Source organism: Hippocampus zosterae, chromosome 13 (genome assembly GCF_025434085.1).
Source record: "Hippocampus zosterae strain Florida chromosome 13, ASM2543408v3, whole genome shotgun sequence".
Taxonomy (NCBI): Eukaryota; Metazoa; Chordata; class Actinopteri; order Syngnathiformes; family Syngnathidae; genus Hippocampus; species Hippocampus zosterae.
In genome coordinates this window covers 10,592,976-10,602,475 of record NC_067463.1, presented here as the reverse complement: position 1 = coordinate 10,602,475, position 9,500 = coordinate 10,592,976, and the positions used below count along the sequence as shown (strand labels likewise).

General features: G+C 42.8%; 1 protein-coding gene across 33 annotated transcripts in view; it reads left to right on the top strand.

Annotated features, from left to right (window-relative positions):
• The first annotated feature begins 258 nt into the window (after positions 1 to 258).
• The window catches only part of LOC127613869 (receptor-type tyrosine-protein phosphatase delta-like), a 159,954-nt gene continuing 150,712 nt past the window's right edge, over positions 259 to 9,500 (top strand). For all 33 annotated transcript variants that reach the window (XM_052085147.1, XM_052085130.1, XM_052085152.1 and 30 more), the window contains exons 1-2: positions 259 to 397; positions 525 to 632. The gene's annotated coding sequence lies outside the window, so the exon portion shown is untranslated. The remainder of the gene's footprint in view (positions 398 to 524; positions 633 to 9,500) is intronic.

The following is a 9,500-nucleotide window of genomic DNA, read 5'->3' as shown; positions in this document are numbered from 1 at the left end:
CTATTATTAAACCCAATATTAGAGTTGTATCAACAATTCTATCATTACGATGCATGGCTTTTGGTTTAATTTATGTATTCAGCCCGCAGTGTACTTCCACCACATATGCACATAGTTTACTTTGTGATTCATATATTTTGTCATCTTGAGCAACTTTACGTGATTTATGTTGGCTGCGCCCCCCTTTCTCTCTCTCTCTCTCTCTCTCTCTTTCTCTCTCTCTCTGTGTCTCGCGCACGCGCGCCGGTGCGCGCTCGCTCTCCCTTACGGTGTGCTTATCTCGGTCCACATCGTCAGCTCCAGTCTGAAGTGAAGTCTGACAGCTGCCGCCTGGCCTGGTCCACTTGCCGCTTCGCTGGTCCACCTCACCCCGCGGATATCAATTAGCACGTTAAACGTGTGTAATTATGGATGCAGTTTTCTTTTATTCTATTTTTTTCCTCATTGTTTTGTACTTGTGTGATTACCGGCGAAGGATGCGATAGGTTTTTTTCTCACCTCTCCCCTCCTGCTCTCTTTTGCAGTTGCTTCGGGACTGTGGGAGCGCTGCTTGTCTTCAACTTGAGGCAAAGAAAGACGGTGGAAAACTCCTTGGAATTCTCCGCGTACCGTTTACGCATTGGCACTCTCCGGTGAGCACTATTTATTTTTTTTAAATAATTATTTGGACGGCTTGGATGGAAAAGTAGTCCACGTGTCGTGTTTCTACTTGACTCGAGCGTAAAATGTGTCAGTCAAATCATCAAGCTGGTGACGACGAATTGACAAAAAAAGTGTTTTCGTCAAAGTAAAGTGACTTCTAGTTGTTTTTTCTTATACACAACAATTTGAATGGTCTCTGGTTAGAGATCCGTATTTGGAAAGTGTGGGAGATGAAACGAACATTTTTTGGGATGCCTCAGGGAAGTTGCCTTTTTTATTGGGCCCATTGTTAATTGGCTCCACAATTATCACCATTGTCTTGTATTATACAGGAGTACAAAATCCAGCCTGTGGGCCATTTGCGCATGCAACTTGTTTTAATCACATATTTTGACGATAAAATTAAGGCCTGTATTACAATTATACAAAGGAGTACAGTATATGCGCCATATTGGACAGTAAAAAGGAAAATGTTACACTCACAATGTAAGTCACATACCATAAATATGCATATATGGTATGTATATTGTGTATATGTATCTGTATATATGTGTATATATGTATGTATGTTAAAATTTGAAGACCATCAAAGTGGCGTTAACGTCTTGAATTTTTTTTTTCGCAAACCTTTGGTGGAAAAGGTTTGCACCCCCCTTTTCTTCAACCTCATTCTAATAGGCAGTTCACAGCATGTTTTCCTGTGGATTTTGGGGGTCACTTGTCTTCTGTTTATCAATTAAGCTTGTCTATTATGGCGATCTCACACTTCCCTCCAAGCTAAAACATTCCTCTCCCACACACCATCCGCCGGCATCGCACCTCCCACATAGCCACACTTGCTGTCCACAGCCGATTAGCTGGTGATGTGCCACCGTTTGCACTTATATGAGGTGCCTTCCTCAACTTTAATGGCGACTCATGGCTCTTGTCAGGCCAGGGGGCCGCTTAAAGGCTCATGAGCAAAGTCATCAAGCAGAAACGGAGACACACAGGATAGAGATGGTCAGAGTAATCTGCTGATGTGGTTTATGGTGCATGTACAGTGAAGGGCATCACTGTGGACTGTGTACCCAGGAAATTTGTGTGCGCGTGTGTGTGTGTGTGTGTTGGGGGGTGCTCTTGCTCAGTCACATATCCGAAGCAAGAAAAAGTGAGTCGAAAGAGAGTGAGATTATGCAAAGTCAAAAGTATGGCAGGAAGTGGAAACCCCATGTAAGCAGTTTTTTTCTTTTCTATCATTATTTAGCTGTCAGGGCCTTTGCTTGACGAGCTCTTTGGGGTGTGACATGCTTGTCACCAGCTTGAGGTTTATGCGGATGGCTTATTTTAGCCTGGCATAGGCAGGGTAAGAGTACTCCACTATTTGGAGTATGGGGACACACTAATCAATCATTTCATTAATCAGTCACATTTCCCTTGGTTTCCTTCACTCAATGTTGTTCATTGTATGTACATTTTCGGAAACGGCACACTTTGTACGAACAGTTTGAAGAAGATTCTCTACCTTTCCCCATGCACAAAGCAATGCTCAGAAAGGTGTCCTTGAATGAGTCTTAAATACCTTTGTGATGGGCTACAACGGGTAATGCATGCAAATAATCAGTATGAAATGACAAAAGTTCCAGCAGATGTGCTTGAAAATCTTGGGACAATGTTGACCAAGAGAGAGAGCAGGTGGAATTGCAAAGGAAAGGCTGACTCGTTATCCTTACAGCGGATTCCCCTGAGGTTGTACAAATAAAAAAAGTCCACCAACGTTTAGAGAAAAAATGTCCTCCCAAAGTCGCACATGATGTCAGACTAAACATCAGCTCATTATGGGAGACTTCTGTATAACTGTGAAAAACGTTTTTTTTTTTTTTTTTTTAAACTTGGAATGACTTAAACCATTTCAGGGACTGCGACTACTAAGCGGACAGCTTATCATGTTATCAGGTTACAGGATGCGTGAAAGGGTTCAAATTCACGTCAACTCTCCTTGCATTACCAGAGTAATAGTTTGGATATTTTGGGTTCCATGTTATGTTTTGCCATATTTGTAAATGTTACTGTACATTGTGAATATTTCATTGCAGCTTGATTTCAAGAAAATCGCAAATGGAGACGAAATCGCAATATCGGTCATAAAAATGGCAATTTAATCTTCACGAAAATGATTCAACCCCAACCGATATTCAAGGCGACAATGTTGGTTCGTTTTTGTGTGTGTAAAATGCAGGAAAGGAAAATGTCACCACAACAAAACTGAAAACGTTGAGGTGAATTGCAAAACTTTAAATGTTATTGTCGTTTTTCCCTTTGAAATTTTGAGTTGACCCAAAGTTTCTATCGTGTCGTGCCAGCGTGCGTGTCGACAACGCCACGTGAGACGCAACGACAATGCCGCTCGACTTTGCATTTCGCCTTTGCGCAGAGTAAATAAAATTGAGACACATTTCTGTCTGACTTGATCCTCTTACTATTAACAGCAGCTATTTTCTAAATTTTACACTTGTATGGCAAATTGCTTATTTTTTTTGTTTTTTTTGTCGGGACAGTTTGACACTGGACCAGGGTCACATTTTCATTTTCAATATTTCCAATGGGGGAATGGAGCATCCCAGAAAGGATTGCCTTTGTTCTGTTTTCATCTGTTGATATAGTGGTCAGATATCTCTTTTTAAGTGCGGTTCAGTGGTCACAGTGACCTTGTTCAATCATGGTGGAGGCCTTCAGTGGTGTGTCGACCACTCTGTTCCCATCCATGTTAGGTAAAGGTGACCTAACAATCGCTCTTTGTTTAGTTCACTTCGATGGCTTAAATCTTTTTATGTCAGTGTGAGTCGGCCTTTTTCAACCCCTGCCCCTTTTTTTTTCCTTTTTTGGGGGCGGGGGGGAGGGTATGTCAGGTGCAAATGAGATGATGTATTTTAAGGTGATGTGCTGACGTCGTGTCACCAATGTGGTATTGATGTGCTTCGCATCAACATTGCAAGAGGAGCGGCGCCTTCATTACGTAATGGTGAGATCTGCTGCTAAATAAGATCCGAGTGACGTTATTTCAGCACGGCGGAGGCAAACACAGGGTTAAACCGCTAAGTGCCAAACGGTGGCACTGACAGCATGAAAGAAAGAAAGAATGGGCCGCTTGTGTTTGGTGTTGCTGGGAAGATGGCAGGCTGGCAGAGTCATCACAGCCTGAAGAACATGACAGTCTGCATGCAGAATGCTTGGCATACAAAGCTAAATCAGTTGGGGTTTTTTTTCCATGTGACAGATTGTGTGTGTGTGTGTGTGTGTGTCGGTTTTCATGCTCTTGCACCCGTCGGTGTGCGCGAATGAACGCGTGTGTGCTCCAGTTGTTGGTTGTTCTTGAGATGCATGCTTAGGCCATCGCACATTCCACCACCATCCGTCCTCCTGTTATGAGCAAAATCCATTTGGAGACTTCATCCCAAATTTTGGGTGTTGGTTAAAGATGAGGACTCACACATTGTACCACAGCAAACTCACCCAGGCATGCCTTTATTCACCTTGCTTTGTGCATTGGGAACAGAAAAGCGCCTTCCGAAAAACTGTTTGCACCAAGTTGAATGATCCAAAACTTGTCAGTGAAATGAATAATGTAAACGTTCTTTTCTTTGACTTTCATTCGCACTTATCGGGAGACGGACTGAAATGATGAATATGATTCGCAGACGATTTCATGCTCGTTCAGTCATCCACGATCCTCAGGGGGATATTTTGACTTTAACCTTAACTTTTGCTCACTAGTCGACCTCCTAACCCCTTTTGCAACCGGATTCATCCCAAACTGCAATTTTTTTTCCGAGAGAGAAAACACGCACACACACTGACACACACACACACACACACACACACACACACACACACACGCACGCACGCACACACACACACACACACACACACACACACTCCCCTTGGTTTTCCTCTCCTCTCTCCGTCTTGCCAAGAGTTAAGCTCTAAACCCCTTCTCCTCTTGCTCTCATACGCTGGCACACTATCTGTTTCACACCCTGTTCCTCCCGCCCGTTCTCTCACATCTCTCTCTTCTCACCTCCCCTGGCACCTCGATGTGTTTCTCTTTTAATTGAGATGCATTTCAATGTGGTGCAAATTAGTTTTCTACAGCTCCAATCTCAGTCTCTGTGTGTGTGTGTGCGTGTGCATTACATACCCGTGTCTGCTTGTGAGGGTGAAAAGAATTCCCACAGTTAAGTGAAGGCGCCACCATCCTGTTTGCACCTCCAACATGACTTCTGTCCCGCAAAAGTATATTTTTAGTGCGGCATTAACGTTTGCATGTTTGGAGGGCACCGGGTGGCAAAAAGAGTCTTATTATGCATTTCCTCCTTCCTTGGGTGTTTTAAGGAGAGATGTGAGACCACGCCATATAGTGAGATGTGAGACCAGGACATAGTTTTCTTCTTTAATATAACATAATATAAATACAAATATAAAGGCTGTTTAATTTATTCATTCCAGATCACATTAGTGAATTGGACAGACGATTGTTGCAAGTGGCATTTGAACACCTAGAGTAAAAATTAATATGACAGTTAACATTGTCATCTGAAAACTCACTTATCAGGGCTCCAGACTGCCACGAAATCTTTTGCTGCGAAAATTTGTGACGGTGCAGCACTTGGACATCAAGTTGTGAACGTGAAATAGTATTTCCCTCGAAATTAAATCATTGCCGAAATCTACCGTGGATCAGATCAGCTGTCGTACTGTTTCGGGTGATGTTGAAGTGGGTCATGTCATTTCGTGTAACGCACACATTGCGGCGTGAAACGTGAGCGTTTCTAACCACCGACAAACTAAATCACATCACATTTTTGGTTAAAAAAAAAAAAGAAGCGTGTCATTGCCACTCGTTATGAAACTTAAAAATGACAGAGAAAGTAGAACGTGGTTTCTAAATCTGAGCGTGGAGAGACCCTTTGGGCTTGTGCGCAGCACACATTCAGTTTGTTGACTCTTGTCTCATCTTTTCCCTCATTTTGAAAAGTTCTTTCTTTATTTCTGCCTGCGAAATGGTGGGGAGTTGCAATTCTACAGACCTCTGAAGACTCTTGAGTCTTGAAGAAGGGAAGTGCACAAAACTCACAGAAGCATGCAGCCTTCGGCAAGGGGAAACCACTAGACAGCGCTTGGTTTTATCGAGGCGCTTGGTTTTATCCAATGCCAAAATGCAACGGAATGAAAGTTTCACCTCTCGGTTTCAAGAGACAAAAGGAGATGTCACATTTTCACACTTAAAGGCAAATCCGCCACGGTGCGCCCGGGCGTTTCTCCCCGGGGTGGTCGCTCGCCTGCGTCTGCGGGTCTTTTGTGTCGCCTTTGTGTGTATCCGTACGCGCGCGCATATGCATGTGAGGGAGCGAGAGGGGTCGTTAGGGAGAGTGATGCTGACAGTGGGGTGACCTTGGGGCTCCCTGTCTTCCTCCTGTCGATGAAGGGGATGACTTAGTGCCTCCCTTCCCACCCATGATGGCTCATTTATTATCATTAGGCACACAGTCAAAAGAATGCTGCTCGGGCCCTCAAGACAAAGTGTATGCGTGTCGCTTAAAGTGAGAGAAAACCGAACGGAAACGCAAATGGAAGTCTTTCCTTTCGGAATACCGTAAGCGTTGCACACTCGAACATATGTAGCTGTCAGCCCGTGTTTATGGCCCGGCCGTCGTCTTCGCCAGCGTGCGTTCATCTTTAGTTCCGCGGCAAGACGAGCGACTTGTCATGACACAGCTACCACCTCCCCCTCTACCTGCTTATCCTGCAATTTACATAGCGCCTCATATCTTAATCTCACCTAAAGTTACCTCAGACAGCCGGGGAGAATATATACGGCGAATACCTCAGGGCGGCGTCCCTACCGTCATTTCTCAGAGTGATGGATGGAGACTTCTGCGGGCCAGTCAATACCCAATCTAAGCCCCACTGTCCTGATTTAAGATACAGCAGCACCCAGGTGACACACTCAGAAGCGAGCCCACTTTAATCACTCCGAGCATCAACTCCACAGTGTCGAGAGGAGTGTGTGTGGGCCTTTTTGTGTGTGTGTGCGCCTTTGTAGTATCTCACCCAGTCAGCTGCAATCAGTCGGTGATCAGCACACACTTCTGACTTCTGAGTTCACGTTTCTGCCATGTAAATAAACAACACATAAATATTGTGTAAGGGGGAAGGATTAAGGATTCGTATAGCTGGTGACCTTCCCGTATTAGGTTTACACAGAGGCAAAAACACTTTCCCGTTACACTAATAAGTTGATAATGGATCGTAATAACGGGATGGCATTTCAGGGTCCTCGGGGAAGACTTTGTACTGTCTGTGGATTTTTTATTTATTTTTTGTTAAAGTTATCTATTTACTGATGTTGGACCTGACTCGGGATTTGGCTCACAAACGCAGATTTTTTTTCATTTGTTTGTAATGGAGCTCAGGTCAGCTGGCTTGCGCAAGCTGAAGCCTGTGGCTTGATGTGTGTTGCCGGTTCCCAAAAGCCTACTGAAAAAAAAAATGTTTGTTGAATCTTTATAGGGTGTGGAAACATTTCAATACCAATCATCCACAAAAAAATTTGTTTGAATAGATGCTTTTCATCAGTGGTGTAGTGGGGATTTTTTAAGTGGGCGTACGCGATTCTGGGATGTTCTATATATACATACAGAACATCAATCATCGGCTACAACACCAGTTGAACAAACGTTAAATTTAATGTTTTACTACTCCAAAATAATCACAGGTCAACGTTATTAAGCATAACTGGCATTAGGGCTAAAACCAAAATAGCCAGCATAACGCCCTTGTCGGGCGTTATGCTGGCTGCAAATTGATTTGGGAGCTGGACACTCGCGCTGTGGCATTTGGACATGGAAATTTTTGATAAAACGTAGTCTCGGAGGGGGGCCCCTGACCACCTTAATCCAGCAATGGAAATCTGGCATCTCGGCTTCTTCCACATCAGATTCACCCAAGCGAGCCATTATGTTTTGTACACTGGGGCATGGGCGTAGTGGCACATAAAAGGGCATTCTCCAAATTTTTTCCATAGAGTTGGAAGCATCCGGTTGTCCAAAAGGGCGAGATATACAGTACATATACAGAATGAGAAAGAATACTGAAATTATGTCTACTTTTCGTCTTTTTTTTTTTCTTAACCTTTACTATCCAAGTTTTCGAGCAATATGTGGCACAGTTCACTAATTTGCAACTCTGGGTTCTCTATAATTAACCTGACTGTACTTTAAGGTGAGGTGTGCTTAGATTTGTCACATGTGAAGACATTCTGTGTCGCAAGTGGAAGTTCACATGAGGAGAGAAGTTGGAGGTGCTGACTAATAATTAAAACTCATCTGAAAAATAAAATTGCAGTGTGTTTTTTTTCCCTCGCCCCTTTGAAAGCAGTCTTCACACAGCACCTTTCAATTGCTTTCGTTAACGGTGAACTTGTGAGGTATATGGATTATAGATATGTGCTACACTGATGCGATTCAAGACCAATCGCAGCCCTTTGTGTGGATAGCGTTGGTGGATGTGGTTTAGAAGTACTGCAAGTGAGCGGCCCTCGAGATTAATTTGGAAGTTTCCATAGCGGAGGTTTTATCATAGGTGAACTTTAATTCATTAAAATTGGACTATAGAACAGCAGTGAAGGCGTTTCCTGATGGAAAAGATGTTATAACCCTTCTCTTTGGCTACTCATCAAATGCTATGTTACTTAGGAGAATGCTTGGAGTGCTTTGTTTTTGTATTTTTTTTTTTTGTCCTTTTCAAACAGTTTCTATCAGTTGCTTAACCACAAAGTCGTTCGGGAAATTAACCATCTGGAATGTTGTGAACAAATCACGAGTCCCTTCTTAAGTCAGCTTGAAGGCAGCTTTTAAGAGACCTTTGAAATTTTTACATCGCTTTCTTGTCCATGGCAGATGTTGCAAGAAATCAGTGTGTTCGATCTGAACATGTTGGAGTACATAGTGAGCAATGTACATCAAACAAGGGCCCGACCAATTTGGATTTTTTTCAATCCGGTATTTGGCTGCATAAAATTCTGATAACCGATTAATTAAATGGCAGATTCATTATTGAATTTGATTTCAAATATATATTTTTAATTTATATTCATTTTTTTTATTTCTATGTGTAATTTGAGTTGAAAGGATAGCAATGCCAGGGAATTAAATTCAAAATGAGATGAAATAAAATTACTTTGATAATCAGTTGTGTTGCATTCTACTTTTGGACTATTATCAACACGTGTTGGGTTACCTTTGTTGTGATACAAAGGTACACAATAAAAGAGTTGGGAACGAGTGTACACATGCGCTATTTACACAGAAAGATTTTTTTTTTAAACTTCACAAACTGAACTGCAAGATCTCCACTTGCGGATGTTGCAAAGTTGGCCAGTGTGAAGTGGGCACTGCGATACTGCCTTCAACACCCGATCTATGCATCTCTGTGTGACCACCTCGCCACTTCATCCCCCCCCTCAACACACACTGTACTGGGGTGTTTTTAAAATGTATATTAAAGATGATAATAACAATCCTAGTGCATTCAATGATTTGATTTCAGCATTGATTCAGAGGTTTCGATACACATGTGCGATGTCATGTTTCAAAATGAAATTAAATATGATGCCATCCACCGCACATATCAGAGGAGCGCAGAACTTGACTGCCAGTGCCTCGATCAAATCCATTGAAATTGGTTCCACCTGGTCTAAAGTCTCGTCGACACTCTATCACTAAACTAAACTAGATTTCTCCCGGCACGAAAATGAAGATGCACCAATTTTTACACAAATAGGGCCCTGGATTTATATACGGCTGTGGGAGAATTACTTC